The sequence below is a fragment of the Crocuta crocuta genome, unplaced genomic scaffold, assembly GCF_008692635.1.
Source record: "Crocuta crocuta isolate KB4526 unplaced genomic scaffold, BGI_CrCroc_1.0 scaffold131, whole genome shotgun sequence".
Classification (NCBI taxonomy): Eukaryota; Metazoa; Chordata; class Mammalia; order Carnivora; family Hyaenidae; genus Crocuta; species Crocuta crocuta.
Genome location: NW_027528977.1, coordinates 18449778 through 18472889, shown reverse-complemented (window position 1 = coordinate 18472889; position 23112 = coordinate 18449778). Strand labels below are relative to the sequence as shown.

General features: G+C 36.3%; 1 protein-coding gene across 1 annotated transcript in view; it reads left to right on the top strand.

Moving 5' to 3' along the window:
• TENM2 (teneurin transmembrane protein 2) overlaps positions 1-23112 on the top strand; it is a 3267991-nt gene that overhangs the window by 1846136 nt on the left and 1398743 nt on the right. Inside the window, exon 11 of the mRNA XM_077757352.1 lies at positions 1865-1941. The gene's annotated coding sequence lies outside the window, so the exon portion shown is untranslated. The remainder of the gene's footprint in view (positions 1-1864; positions 1942-23112) is intronic.

The following is a 23112-nucleotide window of genomic DNA, read 5'->3' as shown; positions in this document are numbered from 1 at the left end:
ATTGCCCCATTTGGCTGAGAGTCCTGTGCTGATACAGAGAATTTTTGATTAAGCACTTAATATGCAAGGAGATATTTACCTATTGTTAAATTGTTAAGCCTGCTCTATGGGTGAGAACAAAAGTGATAGCTCTAGAGCTTTTGTGGTAAATGGTCAAGTAACTTCCTGCACCTTCATCAATGCAAAATCCTCAACAAGCAAAACATTGCAGAGAAAGATCATTTATAAGAATGTTCTCACAACCAACACGAAAGTATAGGTGAGCCATACTAACAGGAAACAAGATTTTAACATCCTAATAAATGCATTAGTGTATGCTGCTGTCTATCGATTTACTAAGTTTAGGCAGCTCTTCCTTTTAAATTAAAACAGGGAATAAAAGCAGATGGGGAAGGAATTCTTAAGCAGACTATAAGGGAATAAAAAAATAAGATATTTTCAGACATGGTGTACTTTGAGAAAGAATAAAATCACCCAAAGCAGTATGAGGATTTATCAAGAAGAGTGTTCTTGTTGAAGTTTAGTTTTTGGTAGGGCACTTCAACTCCCTAGAAGTGTTAGTCTAATGGAGGAACAACATGTATAAGTTAGTTTCAGAAGGTAACAGAAACTTTGAAATATTATGAAGATAAATTCACATCTCTCTCTCCTCATGATTTTTATCTCTGTCAAAATTGTGGAAGAAGACATTCAAGTAAATGTATGGATACCATAATAGCCTGTATAGACTAGCAATAACTCTGTAAGGAAATCAAGCCTAGCCCAAAAGACAGACTCTAGACTGTCTCATCTCAGAGGGATGAATGGAATTTGAGTACTCTCGTGGGATTTGGAATGGGGGAATCTAGCTGTTTTTAGTTGCTGGGATAACACAGTTTTGCTTTTGATTGATACTAAGAAAACCATTCCTCAAAAGTACTGCTTTTCTTATATTCTCCTAAATGTATTCAGATCATTTTCTACTACAATTATTCAATATCTTCTCTATATTTTGTTATTATAGTAAGAAACTCAAAACTGAATACCATAAAAAAATACCATTCACTTTACATGCGTATATAAAAAGAAGGGAATTTAGATTTGTTATCAGCTAAAACTTCCACCCGAGGGATATATACACATTTCCATCTTTTTTCATATCAGATTTTTTTTTACCATATCAGACTGTATCATAACCTTTCTCTGACTCCAAAGAAATTAATAAATTATTTGTATAGACCAGGTGAAAATTAACTGAGGAAGAAGGAAAGAGAATCATCAAGTCTTCAAAAACAAGTTGCTTTGCCTTTCCAATACATTGGGCTAACTTCAGGGTACATTTAGCAGAAACCACTTCTTTTACTTTTCCTTTGTGTGGTAATTTTCTTTTAATTTTGCTTTATTTTGTTTTCCTTCATTCCTGAAGGACATTTTTCACTAGTATAAAATTCTAGTTGACAGTATTTTTCCTCCAACACTTTAAAAATATGGTGACACTTCCTTTTGGCTCCATTGGCTTCTGAAAAGGAATCCTTGGTCATCTGTCATTATTCCCCTTTAGGTTACATACTGTTTTTCAAGATTTTATTTTTTTCTTTGTCTTTGTATTTTAGCATTTACTTATGTTCTGAAACATGAATTTCTTTGTTTGTTTTTTTGTTTGTTTGTTTGTTTGTTTTTTTCTTGTTGGGGATTGGCTGAGCTTCTTGAGCTGTATGTTTATGTCTTTCACCAAACTTGAGAAGTTTTCTGCCATTATTCAAAATCTTTTTAGTACCGTACTCTTTCTCCTCTCTTTGAAACAATTGTAGACATTCTGTTATTATCTCAGAGGCCCATGAGACTCTGTTAATTTTTTAAAATTTCTCTTGTCTTTGTTTTTCAGATTGAATGGTTTCTTTTGTTCTGTCTTCAGATTCAGTCTTTCCTCAGTCTTCTCCAGTCTGCTACTGAGCCCACCTGGTGAGTTTTAAATTTCATTTATTGTATTTTTGCAGTTCATTCATCCAATTAATTCTTTTTTATCGTTGTTTGCTTTGAGGAGACTTTCTGTTTTTCCATTTGCTTCAAGTCTATTTGTGATAATTTATTGAAGGATTTTAATGCTTTAAATTCTTTATCAGATAATTCCAATTTCTGTCATCTGGGCATCAATGTCTGTTAATTGTCTTTTCCCATATAAAGACAAATTGTCTTTTCCTTACTCTTGATATATCTGATGATTTTGGGCTAAGTCCTGGACATTTTCAATATTATGAGATTTTGAGTCTTATTAAATCCTAAAGAGAATGTTTACTTTTTGTGTGTGTGGTTAAATTAAAGAGAATGTTTACATTTTTGTGTGTGTAGCTAAATTTAGGCTACAGGTTAGCATGTGCCTTCTTTGGGCTGAGGGCTCAATGTCTCGTCAGCATTCAGATTCCCTGTAGTGCTCTTGAAATCTGCTTTACCTGTCTGCCACACAGTGGCCCCTCTGGGTGCTGGGTAGTAGTCTCTTAGTCCAGCTCTCAAATTACTTCATATACTGATTAGAATCAGATGAATGCATGCCTGAGTCTTTTTATAAAGAAGTTTAGTGTGTTACTGTCTCTAACTTCTGTATAGTCTTTCTACTATTTCCGCTTCTTGAAGTGCCTCTGTAGTTTTCTATTCAAAGTGTTGGAGCTTTGATACCCAACCCCCAACTCTGCTGTCTACTACTGTGATTATGTCTGTATTCTGGAGAAATGTGCACGAGGACAGAGAGACCAAAGCAAAATAAAACAAAGCAACAAATCAAAACCAGTGTTCTCCCCATACTCTTAGAGAACCATAGCTCCTCCACATAGAGAGGAAGGTGTTCCTCCCTCAGATTTTTGGCTCCTGTGGGCTCCCATTCTGCCATTGCTGCTATAGCACAGAATTTCTTATGGGCTGGAGTGGGAGAAAATGTAGAAAATAAAGAAAAAAGAAAAATGGGGATTTCTGCCCTCTCTGTAAGTGTTGAAAGTTCTTTCTTCTCTTCTAGGCAGAGTCAGAGGGAGCCCTCTCTGTCTATATCTCAGTGGCTCCTTTTGGGTGTCAGGTTACTTTGAGATTAAATAGAGGGAAACAAGAAAAACATTGGTAAGCTCATTGCCAATTCAGAGGTACTATGAATTCTTGGCTTCTTCCCAAATCTGCTTGGTACTCTTAATTTTTCAGAGTCCTCAAATAGTTGCTTCATTCATTGTATTCAGGTTTTACTGCTATTTACCATGTGAGGGTAGAGTGTACTTATTCCATGTAATCTGGCCCTAAAACCAGTTTGCTTGATATCAAAGTATAAGTAATAATATGGCCAGCCTCATGTAAAACTTTTATGTATGTATGTATGTATTTAAATGTTTATTTATTTATTTTTGAGAGAGACAGAGACAGAGACAGACAGACACACACACACATACACACAGAGGGAGGGAGGGAGGGAGGGAGAGGGGGAGAGAGAGAGAGAAAGAGAGAGAGAGAGAGAGTGAGCACCTAAACAGAGAGGGGCAGAAAGAAAGGGAGACAGAGAATCCCAAGCAGGCTCCATGCTGGTGATGCGGGACTCTGCGCGGGCCTCCACACAGGGTTCAGACTAGCGAGCCCTGAGATCATGACCTGAGCCCAAGTCAAGAGTTGGATGCTTAACGGACTAAGCCACCCCGCCACCCCTTCACATAAAACTTTTAAAACACTTAATGAAGTTCTTGGAATTTATAATGTTAGTGCCACTAATTCAGCTTTGATATTAATACTCAAAGAAAAGGCTCCAATTATAAATCAGTGAATTTAAAAATACTTTGATTTGGTTTGGTTTTTTGAATGCCGTCCATGGAGTAAGTAGCAATCACAAAAGATTATCTTTTCTTCGAGCCCACAGATTATCTTAAGTGAAATTTCAAAGGTGCTGCAATAAGTAATTTTAGTACTTCTGGCTCATCATTTTTTGAGAACTGAAAATTATTACTTTTAAACAAAAGTATAATATAATATCCACCTTGTTAAAAAGAGGGAAGGGGAGGATCAATATGTTATCTCCCCAAAAAATCATTATGTAAAACTGCTTCGTGTTATTTGGATTCTGTATAAATGCGTGTCTAATAAAATTTTAAATTGCTTTGTGTCAGAGAATGCAGAGTCCCTTTGGACCTCTGGGGACCCTGGTCCATTTTAATAGATGTTTTAGGTAAGATTTCTTCTTAAGAAAAAAAAATGAAGCAAAGGGTATTGGGTATCCAAGATACAAGGCATTGCTGGCAACTGTCTTAATTTTTCTAAGTGGAAAGGTAGATACAATTGGAAATATGGTCCCTTCTAGTATTGTTTGTCTTTTCTGACCCCGTTCTACTATTTCTTCCCATTTACATAAGGTCATGTCATCTTTTCCTAAGACAACCTGGTGGGTTATTTAGTAAAGTTTTGACTAAAAATTATGTTATATCTTTTATGTTGGTAAATTGTTAAACAATAGACAGAAGGACAGGATGAAATCCAAAGGTAGAATTTTGGTCATGGTAGCTGGCAAGAGAGAATAATTGTGAGTTAAGGGTAATCCCATTCCTTTAAAATTAAGCCATATGTACAAATGCTCATTTGTAACATTATGTCCATCCTATGCCTGTCTATTGTCTTTGAAACACATCGTTTGGAGCACTGTCGTTCATAGAGCTGGGAAAGGTGAATGGTATATAGCATCACCATATGAAAGAGTAATTTAATAACCATTTATTAGTGTGTTAGTAAATGAGGGCAGCGGTTCCTTTAGCAAACTGTAATGTGGGTGTCCTTTCTTTCCCAGTGACTTGGTGCTTTTTGTTCAGGGATGACAATATTCTACTTCCAAAAGGAGTGACTCATTCTGTAAAACAATGTCTTCTTACTTGCGGGGTCAGATTGCTAACACTGAAAGAATCCATCCCTTCACTTAGAGGTTTGCTACCTCTTAGGTTTCTGAGGGACAAAAAGTATTTTATGCTCCCTGTGACATAATGATACTAATAGCTAAGATTCAGCAGGTACTTTTATGTGCCTGAAACTGTGGTAAACATGGTACATGTATTAACTAATCAGATAGTACCATGCAGCCTATGTGGGCAGATACTGTTTTTGTTCATATTTTATAGATATATTAAACTGACACTTAGAAAGGTGAAATAAATTATCTCAGGATAATTCAGGTGGCAAATGGCAGAGCTGGCATTTAAACCTAGATTTTTCTAACATCAAAGCCAGTGTCTTCTCCAGTCTGCTGTAAATAAATAGGAAGCAGCTGTTGCTCATAACCTTTTACTTTACTTTTTATTTTTTCTATCAGTCCTCACTCACTTTTGCAGTCTCATTAGACGTCCCTTAAGCCCCTGTCAAGCACCAAGTGTTTTTGCAAGTTCCCAGGCATGACGTGCTGGATGGCTCAGTTGATTAAGTGTCCCTACTCTTGATTTCAGGTCAGATCACTATCTCACAGTTCATTAGTTCGAGTCCTGCACATCAGGCTCTGCACTGACAGCACAGAGCCTGAATGGGATTCTCTCTCTCTCTCATTCTGCCCCTCCACCACTTGTGTCTTCTCTTTCTTTCTCTTCCCCCACCCCACTCTCAGAAATAAATTAATAAACAATAAAAAAAGAAGTTCCCAGGTTTTTCTTCTAGGGGTAGTGAAATAGATTTTCTAACAATTATATGCCTTCCAGGTTTAACCTTCCTTTCTGGTTTCCATGGAGCTGCAAGAAAGAGCGTCTCCAATGCCCTTAGGGCAATGACCTCTCTTGCCACCCTCAATGGATTCCAGAAGTTCCATTGTCTGGACAGTTCACTACACGTAAAATGTATTTTTAGAGAGATTGGTTTTGACTTTCCCTTTCCCACTATGATTTAACTGTATTTGGTTGGAGTCCTGTTTTCCAACTCTTCACAATGCCATCTTCCTCTCATCTTGCAAGTCCCTTCAAAGAAGTCTTCTTTGATCATAGTGTCTAAACTTTGTACTCTAACTCATGTTCATTTCCATCAGTTCACTAATTATACATATTAAAATACATATTATATATATGAAATGTATATATATATATAAAATGTTTGCTTCAACTTAGTTGTCTTTTCTTCCACTAGATGACAAATGCCATAAAAATGGATTCTTCTCTATTTTACTTTGGGGAGTGTTTCTAATGATTAGAATTATGCCTGGCATGTGATGAGCATTGAATAAACACTTGTTTAATGCATTAATAAATTTCATCCTGGGTTTGAGCCTCTTAAATTAGGGATAGGATTTAATACCATCAGCATATAGAGGCAGCTGCATATACCCCAAGGCATAGGATGCAAATATTAGAAATTATACTTGTGTTTACATTTTATATAAATATACAGAATGGAATTAGCCTTAATAACATTTTGTATACAAGTTAATCTGAAGTATCCTAGGGGAAGAGTGGGAGATCCATGTGATAGGGATGTTGACAGAGGCCCACTCATTCCTTTGTCTTCTTCATTGAACACATTGAGACATATTGCAATTTATATGCTCTGCTAAATGGATTTGCAGTATATATTGCCAAGTTTTAACTAAACTCAAATGGGCAAATAGCCTAAATGGATTCCTGTGAAGAAACTGAAGACTGGAGATGATAAAATACTAATAGTGGAAGCATACATGAGCAGTTGAAAATGAAAGGACACTTCTAGGACTAGAATGAGATCTTCAGAAGCCACAAAACTAGGTGTAAAACAAGCAGCCAAATAATGATTATCTAAACACACTTGACTGAGTGAAAAGTTAGTGTCCATGAATTTAATATATCAAGAATAATATCTGATGTAAAGATTTATATTTACTGTTGCCAAGGATCAACTTTGCACTGTGTGTGTTGTGCCTTGGGACATGAGCTAATGTTAGTGGAGTGAGGCCATCACAATTAGTGAGACATTTAAAAATTCACCATCTGGAACATGAAGGCAAACTTCAGAGCTGCTTGAAGACAAACTCTAGAGTTATTTCAGGGATATTAAAAGATATACAATGTTCATTTCAGCACCTTATAAAATTTTATTGTACTTAATGATTAATGTCAAGAAGCCTATTTTGAGGTTTCTTAAAAGCAAGAAATAAAAAAAAGCCACAAACTTGTTCTTCTAGCCACTGCAAAAAAAAAACTAAAATAATATACAAAAAATAATATAGAGTAGAAACTAAAATACTCACAGTTGTCAATATGTACTTTAAAATATCAATAAATATTTGAATACCTATCATTTTGAATTATGAACTGTGAAATTTATTTATGTAGTGTAATAAAAGTAAAGATACTATAATTTGCCCCAATTTATGGTATTTACTAAATATTTATTCAACAATGTTTTGCAAAAATTACATTTTTTTAGCCATTAAGGGAAGATGTTCCCAAGTAGTTATTTTTCACTAATGCATGACTTCTCTAATACGAACTATGTTTTATGGAAAAGCGTGGGATTATATCAGTAGGTGGAATTTCTGATGACAAAGTTTTGTTGACTAGAATCAAAAATTATTCAGGATTAAGGTTATAGAAAAGTCACCAGGCATAAGTTTATTCACTAGCTCATCTAGGGATAAATGAAAAATGTATATATTAATACAGGTTATCAATAATTTGGCTAAATTTATAAAAGCAAGACTATTAAAATATAGAAGAGTCTTTATACACTATGTAATGAAATGGAGATTGATTATAAGGACTTTTGTTCCTCAGAGAGATTCTCAGATTCTCTCTTAGCAAAGTTCTTAAAAGTGTTATTGAATTTAAAGATGAGTTCTGTGTTAGTGTGTTACCTGGTAGACACATATTTTTAAAAGGCACACTTGAAGAGTCTCTTTGGTGACATTTTTACAATGGGTATGAAAGAAGTACATTATTTAAAAACTCTTGCTGTAGGAATGCATTTTGAAATATGGTATTTTTAAAAGTCTACATTGAAAGTCAGTTTAGCTGCTTTTCAAAGCAATGTCACATTAAAAAAAAAACCTCATGTCAGAGCTCTTAAAAATTTGGATGTGGTATCTTCACAACTATATGGCAGCCTTCAAAATAATACTTGGATTTGGGTTTTGAACTAATCTTTTACAAATAAAATATTAGTAACACTTTATGAATAGTGTGCAAGAATAACTGAATGACATTAAAGACAATTAAAATTTATGAGATACATTTAAGCAAAAAAATACACTTACATAATTGATGGATGAGATTGAAAATAGGTATCATGATTTAGGAAGCATAGTCAATGTGTACATTTTCCTCTTTATCAATGACAGTGATTAAGAACACATGACTTAAGAGAAAATAAAACTAGGAACCAGACCTGTGAATCAAGATAACACAAACAGAATATTAAGTCACTTAGCCTTCATTAAAAATGTATTAAAGATGATGATGATGATGATGATAATGGTGATGATGATGATATTCTAGACCCTGCAATATAGAAAGGTACACGATAAAGAATAGATCTTGAATTAATCAATCCACAATATATTTTTGCTTTCCTTATATTCAAATATAACCATTCTCTCATTCTTAAACTTCTACTAAACAAGTGCAAAAGCAGTAGGATGCCTATTTTTTCAAAATAATGCTACTATCTGCAGAGTAAAAGGCATTATTAAAAGTTATTAGTATATGTTAGATCATAATGTTTTGGACCATTAATAAATAAAGTTTAAAGTAGTTTTAATTGCCATAATAAATTAAATAATATAACATTTTATACATTTTAAATAAATATATATAATATTTTATATATATACATTTATATATAAATGATACACTTTATATAGCATTTTAACTATTTTCATAAGTTTTATGATATAATTTAATTGGTTCAGTGTTAAATGCATATAATGTGCATTTATATAAGAATTTATTGGATTCATACTCAATGGATTTTGACTGGGAAGAGTGCTCTGGGTTTTTTGTTTGTTTGTTTGTTTAGAGAGAGAGCATGAAGGGGAGTGGCAGAGGGAGAGAAAGAAAAAGAGTCTTAAGTAGGCTCCATGCCCACTGTGGAGCTCCAGGCTTGACCTCATGACTTTTCATGCCCGTGAGATCATGACCTGAGCCAAAATAGTCTGCCTCTTAACCCACTGAGCCACCTTGACACAAAAGTGCTCAGCTTGAAATATTGGGAGGCCAATGGAATGAATTTTCTGTCTTTTGGCAGCAGTAGAGAATGGTGGTTTAGAGCATAGAGTTTGCACTTAGATCTATGTTTGCTATACTTGCCAGTTCATTGAGGTCTCAGAACTCCAGTTTCCCCTTCCTTACGAGAGTCTACTTCAGACTATTACAATGGGAAGTATATTATATAAAACATAGAGCACAGTGATATTACCTAAGGAGAGTGTGATACCTTTATTTTTTTTAAATGACACTATAGTTTGTCATAGAAGGTGTAGAGAGACAACAAAATGTATATTGGACATATTTGTTCCAAGTAAATAAGAATTTATCTGTATACCTGAACAAGAATGATAACACCAGCATTGCTTACGATTGTACCAGAAATGGAAACTAGGACTTAGATATTTAAAATGAGTATATAATTAAATTGTGTTATATTTATTCAAGCAGACAGTGTATGAACTGAAAACAAATGTGCTAACATGTAGAAATCTCAAAAACAGAATTTTGAGCTAAAAAAAAGCAAGTTGCAGAATGAAACAAGTGAGATGTACAGTATAGCAACACGTAAGTTTGGAAACATGAAAAACAATATTGTTGACAAATACATATAGAATGAAACGTAAAGAGATGGTTGGGACTATATGTACCAAGTTCTGGGGAATGGTTACCTTTAATTGCATGAAAAAGAAATGCAATTGAGAAGTAAAAAAAAAAGCATGTAATTCAGCAGCATTTGTATGATTTTATTCCTTAAACTGACTTATTGGAAACATGAATATTCATTATAGTCTTTATTTTACTTTTTTATCACCATATTTTTCACTATTAAAAAAAATGAAAGAAAAATATTTGTCCAAGAAGCAATGAGTGGCTAACCATTTGAGGCTGCTGTGTTGGAACTAAGGAAGGAAGGGAGTTGGGGTTGGGAGGGGGGAGGGCAGACTGAGGGACAGAGGAAGGAAAAATATTTTGAGTATGAGTAATTTACTTGACATTTTCCTTCAAAAGACTTCTTGAACAAGCAGGCCCAAAAAAAAAAAAAAAGGGAAAAAAGGTGGTGGGGGCACATCTGGTTAATGGGCTGGCATTGAATGCTTAATTATTCCACTTTTGACACAAGGACATATTTTAACATCTTGAACATCCAAGTAACTTTCCTTGTGTGAAGTCTGAGCGAGAAAAGGAAATACATTGTTAGTCTCTCTACCTTTCTTCTTTTTATTTTAATAAGAGATGGTATCATTGTAGGCAGACAATTTGATGTCATATTTTTCTGTGATATTTTCACAGTGTGCACCAGGGCGCCTGTACTCTGCAGCTATATGACACGCAGGACTTTTCCCCCCTTCACATCAGAGCCTTAAAAACAAGCTCCTCGGCACCATGCACAAAGACTATCAATAAACATTCCATCTTTTCATTTTTTTCCTTTGTGATCTAATAAAGAAAAGGCACAACTGTGATGTTTGTTCAACAGCAAACATTTCAGAAATTATTTCACTTCTCATGGGTCTTTGATGACCTAGAGCTCTCCCACCTCCAGCCTCTATGCTTGACCCCAGGGAATGGGTCCGTGGGAAGCTGTTCTAGGGAGTGCAGTTGAGAAACTTGCTGAGCACAGTCACTGGCCTCCCCATTCATCAGGCTGCAGGTGACTTGGTAAAATATGTGTGTTCCTTTCTAGGACCTGTGTGTGTCCCCTCCCTGCTTGTACCTGACCCCTTCCCTCCCAGCTTTTGCTAACAGTGGGAGTGGCTTGCTGACACAGCAAGCAGAATTCAGGCCACTTGCTTAGCATACCAGCAAAGCAGCCGGGTTGCTAGGGAGCTGCCCTCTGAGCGTCCCTTGATCTATTTTTAAATTTCCGTGCTTGTTTCCTCTCTGAAAGGAAGCAAAGAATAATACCGCTTGGCTTTCTCCTCTCTTAAGAAACAAAGTAACCAACAAGGCTAAGACCTGTTGTGAAGTTAAAAAGCATTTGCTAATTAAGCTTCAGAATGTTATGGTATTTGTGCCCATCTAGTTTCTGCTTAATTAATTTCCAGATAAGGCAGCATCTCAGAAGAGGTAGAAGTGAGTGTCTATAAGGAGTGTAGGTGAAATTTGCTAGTGCTTAAAAAAATCCATTATAATTCTCTTGAACCACTATTCTTCCAAGCGTTTAACAGTAACCCATTATGAGACACCCAGAATCCCCCACCATGGGGAATCAACGAAAAATTTGGAGGGCTATTGAACAGTGAGTTTTCACAGCTGATACACAGAAAAGTATTTAGCACAGGTGTTTCGGTAACTGTGAAATACCAAGGAAATTCAGTCTTCTGTGACACATAGATTCACTGTCTTGTGTGGGATGGAATCTTATGGAACTTGCAAAATATCTGTAACATAAATAAAAGAAGACGAAGGACAAAATTAGCTTTTACAGAAATTCAGAAATTGTTCCTTGTATGGAAGAGTCTTCCTTTTTGGCCACTGATAACTAGCAGTTTTCTTGGTATTTTTTTGCAAGTTAAAATGAATCCAATTTCAAATGTTGTTAGTGAATTTTTAAAATGATGTGTTATATGTATGCAGGTGTGGAGAAATCTGGTGGAATAACAAGTGTGTTAGTCTCCATGTGTTAAGATATTTTTCTCCTTCTCCATGGCCACTTTCAAACCTCAGTAGCAGGTGATCAACAAGGTTAGGAGCTGATCGGTCTTCGAATTACAATTCTAGTTACACTTTCTAGAGTTCATAGGAATATTACATTGCCACCATTTGGCAAGTCATGAGCTTGGACACTATAGTTTCTCTATGTATCAATGTAGCATTCAGGAAAATAGATACCTTTAAAGGGAATGGTCTATATAAATTTCTATATATACCAAGGGCAAAGCTCTTGGTTTCTCTTCTGCAAACTTTCAGTCTAATGTATTTTACCAAATGAGATATTGTTTAAAAAATGCTTCCATAGGAGAGTTTATCTAAAAACCCATCAGAATTACAATGGGATTTCTTCATTAAACTGTACAGTTTAATTTCTAACATATCCTCATAATTTTCTGGTGGCCAATCATTTTTCTAAACACTTAATTTACCATTAATATTCACAAAAACCTTAATAATAAAATACTGTTATCATTTACATTTTACTAGCTGAAATTATTAGTTTCTTGAGAAGAAGTTATTTGCTCTACATCATTCAAATCCATGACTGTAAGATCACAGAATCTATACATTTATCTGCTGTCCTATGTGATCTCCCTTCTGTGGATACATAGTACAAGTTACTGGTGCAACTTGAACTCTTCATTGAATTTCAGTTTCTCAACTAAGTAGTTCAAGGCATTTATGAATGTGAATTCCTGAAAAGTTGCACATGAGATAGATCACTCTTAGGAAATTAGCCTTAGAGAGGAAGGTTGGCCTTGGGGGTCTGCAAAATAAGGGTTTTAATCCTGGTTTTTCTGCTGAGCTTTTTAACTTGGGCCAGTTGCCAAAACTCTGTTTCTCCATCTATAAACTGATAATAGTATTATCTCCTGCATAGGATGGTTATGGAGATTAAATGAGATGCTATACATAAAACACCTGCCATGTAGTAACATTCAATAAATAGTAGCTAAAAATTAAGATTTCCACTCTCATAGTATATTTTGGAAACTCTAATCTCAGATTACTTTAGGATTTAAGAGCTCAGTTTTAAATTTCCATGTTTTGGAACAAATGCTTAGTGTTAAGCCCTGAGCACACCAGCACCCAGTTCCATATTTTCAGTAACACGTGTAAGGGTGTAGCTCTAGTCTTAGAGGGTAGAAACCAGAAGGGCAGAGTGTGTAATCCACACAAAGAGCCAGGAGAATTTTGAAGTGTGCCCTCTTTTGTCCATCTCTTCATTGTTTGGATAGGCAGTAATATTCTTGGAGAGATAAGAATTAGTCCTCATTGCCACGTGTGTTTTATGACTATGAAATCCTTTGGTATCATAAAACGAAATATCACTGGTAAGAAATTGGTTTTCATTTTTTAGAATATTCTGGCATGGCTTAGAAGCCAATGACTGTTTGACATTCTGAAATCTCATAGTGATAACTTGCCATTTGTAGAAGAGGAACACAGAAAAAACATTGAGTCTCCCCAGTGAAATGTGATCTTCTTGCTCTGTTTCTGGTACAGATCTATCAAGTATTATATGTTATCTGAAATGGGGCAAAGATTTAAATGTTACTGCTGCAATGGCACACCAAGAAGCTGCTAAGAGAATCTCTGGAGTTTCTTGCAGTCTTCCCTTTACTGAGTGCCTACTACCTGCTCAATACAAAGTACTCAGTACACAATAGTGTGTACTGTGTAACAAGCACTGCTAGATACAAAGATACACACAGTCATTGGCTCCATCTCTGGCTCAGTTGCATGACAAAGCAGGCAGGTAAACAGGAGAATCAGTGCCCCACTGTCCTCTAAGAATATTGCTGGGAGAGGCGAGGGATGCAGGTGTGCATTTTTTCAGGACATGCCTGTTACTCACTCCTTCTCTCCTTTGGTTTCCAAACCAATTGAGAAATGAGTATGAGTGTGATAGCAATAAAATAGCCAGCTTCATTACAGGAAAGCTGGATTGGAGACGTGACTAAGACGGGTGAGCAGTGTGCTCCTCTCAGCCCCTCAGCCCCAGTGGCAGGCCCAGATGGACTGTTTCTTCCCCTGGTCTTTGGTAGAGGAGCCAGGCCACTGTTGGCTCCTGCAGCTAGGGTAGAGCTCCCTCGATGTCTCAAATAGGTATGGCTGTTTCCAGAAGGCTAGTTTCAGAGAGAGCCTCAAAGAGGAAAATGCATGTGCAAGAGTGCTTTTCCTCTTACCACAGAACTCATCACTCTGCCTGCCATGAGCGTAAGTGAGAAATGGGGTTGGAAAGAAGGGTGAACGCTTTCCTCACCCAAGAAGCCAAAAGGAGTTATATTTTGGCTTAAGAAAGAAACATATTTAGAGGAGAAAAATCTGTTCCCCTTAAAATCCTTTTTTGAGCTGAATCATGAAGGATGAAGAGGAGCCTGCAGAAGAAGAAAGGGAAAAGCATTACAGACAGACGACGGGGTAAGTGCGAAGAAGGAGATAAAAGGACCCAGCAGGAGATCCAGGTGAATAAAGAGAAGAAAATAGATTTACTTTTGGATTTATGTTTACAGTTCCCAGTGTGTTTTACTATCAATATTTCCTTTTGATCTTCACAATAATGCTGCGAGAAAGAATTGTGATAGCAATTGATATTCTTTTTTTATATTGCATCTGCGATTGAATGAGCTGAGACCTTTAAAATACTTCACATAGTATCTAGAAGACAATTAACAAATATTAACTATTATTAATGTCACCATTTTAATGCTGTTTGTTATTATTATTCCTATGGTTACTGCCAAGTTCCCTTAGGTAGTAAATGGCATAGGGAATGAGTCCCATTGTTAATGCCTTAGCAAGTATGTGGTGGGTGTACAGTTAGTGAGAGGTAGAACTGGGACTCAGTGGCATGGTGTCCAGTAGAGTCCAGGGACTTCATGGGTATTCTAAAGAAGTGTGAAGGGTCAATAATTTTGTCCTAATTTATTAACAAGCTCTGCTACTAATTCCATGGGTACTGTCACACAAGACTTTTGGCTCAGAAAAAAAATTGTATTACTTATGGGATACAGCAAGAAGCCTGAATTTGATATTCTCACTGGGTCTCCTTGACCCCAAAGGCAATGTGGAGTGGCTCAGGTGGATGTTGCCCACACAGTGGATTTGTACCACAGGTGAGGAGTCCAAAGCGTAGAACACCCCAAGTTTTATAAAGTGTGGGGCCTTCTCAATGTTTTCCTGAAGGAAGATGTTATCTTTATTTTTTCTAATTTTTTTCTGTTTATTTATTTTTGAGAGACAGACAGAGTGTGGGCAAGGGGGAGGGCAGAAAGAGAGGGAGACACAGAATCTAAAGCAGACTCCAGGCTCTGAGCTGTCAGCACAGAGCCCAACGTGGGGCCTGAACCTACAGACTGTGAGATCATGACCTGAGCTGAAGTCAGATGCTTAACCGACTAAGGTACCCAGGTGACCTATCTTCATTATCCTAGTCAGGAAGCAAATCTGCCTTCTGCCACAGAGAAAGACAGGATCTCTGTCTTCTAATTCTCTTTGCTATATAAACATCCTTGAGAACGATAGAACAAAAATTGATAGGAAACGTGCAGAAACAGAATTGTCTCTCAACAAGCATGTTGACAAAAAGTAACATTTTTTTCAGGCCGTTTGATTAACAGCACACAGAGAAGGCTAAATTGATCCAAATGACAGATGGATCACAGACAAACTTGGGGAGCAAATTCCATTCACCTACAAGTTCCTTTCAACTCTTCCTTTAAAATACTAGCAGAAGAAAAGAGAACCCTCCCAGGGACACATCCAGCCAAGTCTCAGATCTCTGGGAGCATGTATTTCTCAGAAACCCATAGGAACCAGAGTCTTTCCAGTGCTTGGAAGGAAGCGTCATCTTGAGCATTATATGCTCCAGAAAGTGGGGATGGCGGGTGATGTATTACAAGATGGAGTTATAGTTTAGAGAAAAATTCACTGGCTTTCAAGAAGGCAGAAATGAGGTAGTAGTTTTCTGGACAGAAGTATAGATTCAAGCACTGAACTCCCTTTTTCTTCTGTCAAGAAGCCTGGTATATATTTTAATGAATTGTTCAGCTTTTAGAAATACACATTTCTGGCGCTCATCCCTAGAGTTTCTCATTCAATATGGTCTGTGGAATCTCTATTCTGAAAAATTTCCCCAGGTGAATTAATGCGCAGCAAGGACTGGTAGTTGCTCTTTTTGGACACATTTTAATATTTGGCTTCCTATGTGAGTAAGTTAAGTGATTTGTAAACAACTGTTCTAACAGCTTACAGTTTAAGAATTATACATATTTTTTAATAAAAGCTCCCAAACAGAGTAAGGAGAATTAAATAGTAATCTTCTAAATCCCATCTCATATTTGGTACTAGGATGTATTGTTTCATTAAGTAACTGCTCTTAGAAACAGTAATGTTTTCTCTTACAAGAAAATAGATTATCATAGTAAAGAAGCTATTCTAGATAGTATACTTGGGTTTTGCTTTTCAGCTTTAGAAAAATTAGGCATCCCTAAATATACTCCAGAAGAGAAATTCATGCCAGTTTCACTCATTTGTGGTGCCAGTCTGTTGCACAACTTCATAATTCATCCTGAATCTGTCAATTCCACCATCTAATATCTAATCAAAAGTGGGTGCTAGGTTACTCTGGTTGATTGTCAGCAAAATCACCTACTAATAGGACTTTCTTTTTTTCTGACACCATCATACAATGTCAAGAGTCTTCATAACTGTCTTCTACCATGCAGTTTTTCTAAAGAGCAGACCTATCAGCTAGAGGACAGGAAATTGTCTTCATGTCTTCCAAACACAGATCAACAGCAAAGGCAACTGACTTTGCACGGGGACCTCTAGCTCCACATTAAACTACAGAGAAGGGATTTTCATCTTTCTCCAGAGGTGAATATTAATATGAAATGGACAGGTAGAGCTATATATGTGGTCTCCGGATAAAGTGCTCAGAGGCACATTTCAGCACATCATGAAAGAAGATTGGATTTTTTTGTGTGGTTCAATTGATATTGTTTATTACATGTTTTATTAGGAAATTTGTCTCATGTACTAGAGTTGTTTTGATGTTAGAGTTGATTGTTCTAACTAGGATTTCTAAAGGAAAAACATTGGTGGAAACAGTTATACTCTATTTGCAGGTGGGAATGACACTGAAATTTTTGGAAGAGAGTAGTGTGTTTTATATTAGAATATTATTTCATTCAACAAATAATAATTGAATGCCTCTTAGGGTAACAAATCAATTGGCACTAGGAAACATACAAAATAATAATCCCATTCTGTCATATAGCACTTGCAGTTTAAATACATCTTTGATGCTCACTGTTTCATTTTGTAAAGATAGAGAAAGTACTGCATTTTTCTTCAAGGAGATTATGCAATGTGAGGGCAGGGGCTTGAAGTGGTAGCATATAGTAAATAATCTAGTTAATGGGCTACAAAATGAAATCTCTGTTAATCAGAGATTATATAAAAATAGCATAGTAACAGAATTTAATTTGACTGATAATTCACAAAAACCCGAATCAATCATGGTCATTGGGCCCAAACTATAAGCTTAGGCTACACAAAGTAGTAGGTGAACGTGGCTTCTCTTTGAGTTCATATGATTTGACTTGGCCAAAAATATCCTAAGTGGCTTCACTCTCATTCTTGAAGGGCCTCTGGGTTTATACTTTTTGAGAGAAGAGAATGGTTTCTGCTCAAAGTTGAATTCTCCTGTTTACCAGCAGTTGTAGCAATGGGATCCCCAAGACAAAATGTCACCGTCTTCTGTATCAAATACTGTAAAGGCCAGAAGGAGAGGGGAATGGCTCTGATTCGGAGGCAGGCTCAGTATCTACAGTTCATTCCAGTACCTATAGGATAAGGAATAAAACCAAAAATAATGGGTTTTCCAAAGGGTAATTAAAATTCAATATCAGAGTAATTTTTTCCTTAAACTGTTGAGCTTTCCTTTGCATTCATAGACAACCGCAAATGCTCATTAAACACGTTTTAAAAAAAGAACATTAGAAAAAAAAGAATGATTATTTGTTAATGTGTAGTTACCTATTGCCATGTACTAAATTACCCCCAAACTGTACTGCTTAAAACAAGCATTTATTAGTTTAAGTTCCTGTGGGTCAAGAATTCAGGCACTTTTAGCCAGTCCTCTTCTCACAGACTTTCACAAGGCTACAAAGCGTGGAATGGGATTTCAGTCATTTCAGAGGAGGAGGCATCCCTTCCAAGCTCACTCACGTTGCCATTGGCAGGACTCAAGTTCTTGCTGGCTGTTAGCCAGGAAAATCAGTTCCTTGCCATATGGACCTCTCCCTAGGGCTATTCACAACTTGGAAGATTCCTTTTAAGAGAGTAAAAACCTGAGAGGGAGAGAGAAAGAGAGAGAGGAGAGAGAGAGAATATGAATGAGAGAGAGGGAGAGAGAGAGAGAGAGAGAGAGAGAGAGAGAGAGAGCACAGTCTTTGTACCATAATCTCAGAAGTACCACCTGTCTTTCTCATTTCTCTCTTCATCACATTGCTAGGTCCAGCCCACACTCAAAGAGCTGGAACTGACCTGGGACTAAAGAGAGGAAGTTACGCAGCACATGAAAACCAAGAGGTAGTTCATTGGGGGGGCCACTTCAGAGAATGCCTGCATATATAGAAATAATCTAGTTCAACCATTCATTTCTATAGCCAAGGAAACTGAGGTGCAAAGTGGTTAATTATGTGTCCAGTGTAGTAGAGTCTGCTGCTATTGTTGCAAGAGCCTCAATAGCCTCACATAGTTCAAAACTCTCTGATGAGAGAAAGGCAGGGATGAACAGGGGTGGAAATATAGAAGCCTTTGTTTTTTTGTTTTTTTTTTTTACATTTTTAAGTTTTTATTTAAACTCTAGTTAGTTAACAGATACTGTAATATTTGTTTCAAGTCTAGAATTTAGTGATTCATCACTTAACATACAACACCTATGTGTTCACCATAACATTCCCCATCCCCCATCTTCCTTCCCTCCCCAACACTCAGTTTGTTCTCTATAATTAAGAGTCTCTTATGGTTTGCCTCCTTCTCTTTCTTTCCCCCTTACCCTGTGTTCATCTCTTTTGGTTCTTAAATTCCACATGTGAGTGAAATCATATGGATTATTTCACTGACTTATTTCACTAAGCATAATACACTCTAGCTCCATCCACATTATTGCAAATGATAAGATTTTATTCTTTCTGATGGCTGAGTAATTCCACTGTATATGTATACCACATCTTCTTTATTCATTCATCAGTTGATGGAAGTTTAGGCTCTTTCCATGATTTGGCTATTGTTGATAATGCTCCTATAAACATTCGAGAGCATGTGCCCTTCAAATCAGTATTCTTGTGTCCTTTGAGTAAGTACCTAGTAGTATAGTTGCTGGGTAGTAAGATAATTCTATTTTTAACTTTTTTGAGGAACCTCCATACTGTTTTCCAGAGTGGCTGTACCAGTTTGTATTCCCACCAACAATGTAAGAAGGTTTCCCTTTCTCCACTTCTCAACGTCTATTGTTTCCTGTGTTGTTAATTTTAGCCATTCTGACAGATGTGAGGTGATATCTCATGGTGGTTTTGGTTTCCCTGGTGATGAGTGATGTTGAGCATCTTTTTATGTATCTGTTACTCATCTGAATGTAGAAGCTATTTTCTACCAAAGTGGTTTCTAAACTTTGTTCATAAAGTGGGAAGGCTTCTATTGGCTTAGCCAGTTTTTCAACTGGACCAGCTGTATTTCAATTAGTTTTGTATATTGGTCTTTCTCATAAAATAAAATGGTTATGCTGGTCAAAATTAACTTGAAAATAGTTGTTCCTCATGAATTTTATTTATACAATTTTTCATTTTTAATATTGGGGCTAAAGAGATACTTTGTTCACATTTATGCATTTTTTCCTGACCCTTAGATTATCTATAAATTATTTTTGTTATGTGTAAACAAAGTTTTTCAGTAAGATTCAGTATGTTTGAAAATGTTAGCTTTTAATAACTTTATCAATTACTTAATAAGCCAATTTGAAGTATACATTTTTTGAATTGGGTCACATCTCATTACAATGAATAGATTGGAGAGACTTCTTGGGATCAGTGATATTACATATTTGAATAAACTTTTGTCAGCTAGTAAAAAAGTGTATATTAATTAAAGTACCTATTACATTATTACATGTAATTAAATCTTTAATATATATCTGTAAAATAATTTTATATCCTACCACATATATACAGTAACACAGATAAAAACCTCAGAAAGACATATAAAGAAAAAGAAAACCCCTCATTGGAGGGTTTTTTTTAAACTTCTAGAACTTTGGTTTGGAGATTGAATGTCTTTTAAATGCATCATCTCAATAATCTTTTCTTTCTTTAAAATGTTTTACTTATTTTGAGAGAGAGAGAGAGAGAGAGAGAGAGAGTCTTAAGCAGCCTCCAGGCTCTGTCTGAGCTGTCAGCACAGAGCCCGACGTGGGGTTCGAACTCACCAGAGTTGAGATCATGACCTGAGCAGATGTTGGACACTCACCCGACTGAGCTACTCAGGCACCCCTCAATAATCTTTTTTAACTGCTTTTTTTTTTTTTTGCTTAAATTTTTATAATGCCTGTCTAATTTCTCTAAAAACACTTCAATTTAATCCCTGATTGTTCTTCAGAATGTTTTTCAATTTTAAAAATGTATTATAAACATACTGTGAAGACTACTCATGTACATTAATCTGTGTACCCTTCTTTGAGTATCTCCTTCCAAGAATCCTCTAGGAGTTAGATTTCTGAGTGAAAGGGTGTGTAAAGAATTTTGGTAAAGTCACTAAATTGCCCTTGAGAAATTTTACATTTCAAGGAGCAGGTGAGGAGAATAGAGGAATCTAAATACAGGTTTCTGCAACAATTTTTCCTTCCAACATCTCCTTTGTTTAACTTTCCTATATTATTTTCTGAAAAGAGAGCAGCCACCATTTTCTGAGAGAAAGAAAACTTGTATAGTAGGAAAACATGAATTTAAGTTTGCATCTCGACACCCAAGAGGCCCAAGTGGATTCTACTCTTGGCCAAGTGCGCTCTTGCATTCCTAATCATATGTGTTACACCAGGAAAAGGTAGTGCTCTGTCATGTTCACTGTCTCTCCCATCTATCTATGCCACTTTAGGAAGCATTAAAAATATATCACAAACATTTAAAGGGGAGCAGGGGAACTCATTGATTTTCTGAAAGCAATTTGTTAATTAACATCAAAGGAATAAAATCTGACTTGCATAGCCTAGTGAGTGGCATTTTTCCATAGTCCTGGTTGCTATGGTGATGGAAGGAAACTCGTTTGTTCTGGGTCACTCCTAAATTTGTGCATGAAAGCATAAGAGATTATTTCTGTCTAATCAAGTTATTTGGAAAAGTTGAAGGGGAGGTGCAATGTTTTACAGCCATCAACCCTCAACAGAATAAAACACAATAGCTGAGAAAAGGGGATTATATTTTCCTTTTAAAAACAGAACTGAGAATTTCTAACTGACCCCCAAAGCCTCTTCCAGCAGAATGTCTTCCCCCCGACTTTGCACTCATATGAGGAATGTGGAATCACATTTCTTAAAGGGAATTAGAGTACATATTGAAAAACTCTACAACCCGACTTTGCATAATGAATAAGGAGTAGGGTGTGCATTCATTAAACAATTTTACTTTTGAACTTAAATTTTACAGTGTGTCAAATGCCTCACTAGGTCTGCATTTCCAGGAAGCTAAGTTCTGTTACAATTAACATAATTGGGAAAGCTGGAATAGAGAAGGAATGGCTCACCTCTTCTTTTTACCAGATGTCCTGACCCCTGTGGTATATAGATTTACACATTCCCCTGTCTGCCCACCACCTCAGCTACCCCTTAAGCAAATGGTAGTTTTATATATCATTATTGGACTTTCTGCATCAGCCCAAATATTATTGTTAGAAAGGGTTGTGGTTTCATTATATTTTTATTTATATAAAATTTATCTTTTTTTGTTTCTAAGTCACAACAATGTGAATTCAGACCTTTATCCTGATATTTATTAGTTGTGTGGATAGGGAGAATACCTTCACATTTTGATACTTCAGCCTTTTTATGTACAGAAGGAGTATAGTAAGATTTACCTATACATGATTGTAAAGGGTTTCCTCTGTATCAGTCATCTTTTGAAGCATAACTAACTACATCCAACATTTAGCAGCTGAAAATAACAGACACTTATTATCTCATGGTTTCTGAGGGTCAGGAATCCAGAAGAGCTTAGCTGGGTGATTCTGGCTTAGAATGTCTCATGAGGTTGTAGTCAGACATCAGCCACTGATACGCTACTGTGGCTACAGATCCTGCTTCTGAGCTCACTATGAGGTTGTTGGAAAGCTTCAAGTCCATGCTGGCTGTTGGCCTTGAGGCCACTAAGTCTCATCGTGTGAATCTCTTCATAGTGGCTGGCTTCCCCCAGAATGAGTGATCTGAGAAGAAAGGGTCAGAGCACAAGAACAAGAAAAAACATCAACACAGCAGACACAGTCTTTTTTATAACCTAACATCGGAAATGACAGCCAGTTACTCTTTCTGTATTTTATTTATTAGCAATAAACTACTGACATCCAAGGAGCCCAATAAGCCCACACTCAAGGAATAGGGAATTTAGCTCCTTTTTTTTTTTTTTTTAAGAGATGAGTAACAAAGAATTTGTGGCTATATTTGTAAAACCACCAAGTCTTCCTTAGTCTGCAATTCATATTCCTCTCACATACAAAATATACATGCCCTCTCAAGGCCTCCAAAAATCTCATGCCACTGCAGCCTCTGCTAAATCCAGAATCTTATCATCTAAATTGAGTCCAAGTATGGATAAGACTCTTAGGATTTAGTTCCTTTAAGTACAGGCCCCTTGAGTACAGTTTTGTTCTACTTATGAAGCTAAAGGCATATGCCATCTACCCCCAACACACATAGTATACATACATGCATGTAATGGTGAGGCAAGTTTAGAATTGCAATTATAGGCATTTGTGACCCAAATGGGTGAAAATAAGAGGCACAAAAACGTCATTGGTCTATGGCTATTGTGAAATTCACGTAGGCAAAAGTCAGATATTCACTGATAAGTTCTCAACATTTGAAAATAATTGTCCACAGCTCTCAGCTCCACCATCTGGTCTCTTTGTTTTCCTTCTTCCCTTTTCAAGACATGTAGAATGTTTGTGTTTGGGTAGTTTTCTCAGCCTGCTTTCTGCTAGAAGACTTTTGGAGGTCCAACAGTCTTCCTTTAATTTATTTCATTTGGAAGCCCTCTTTTCATTT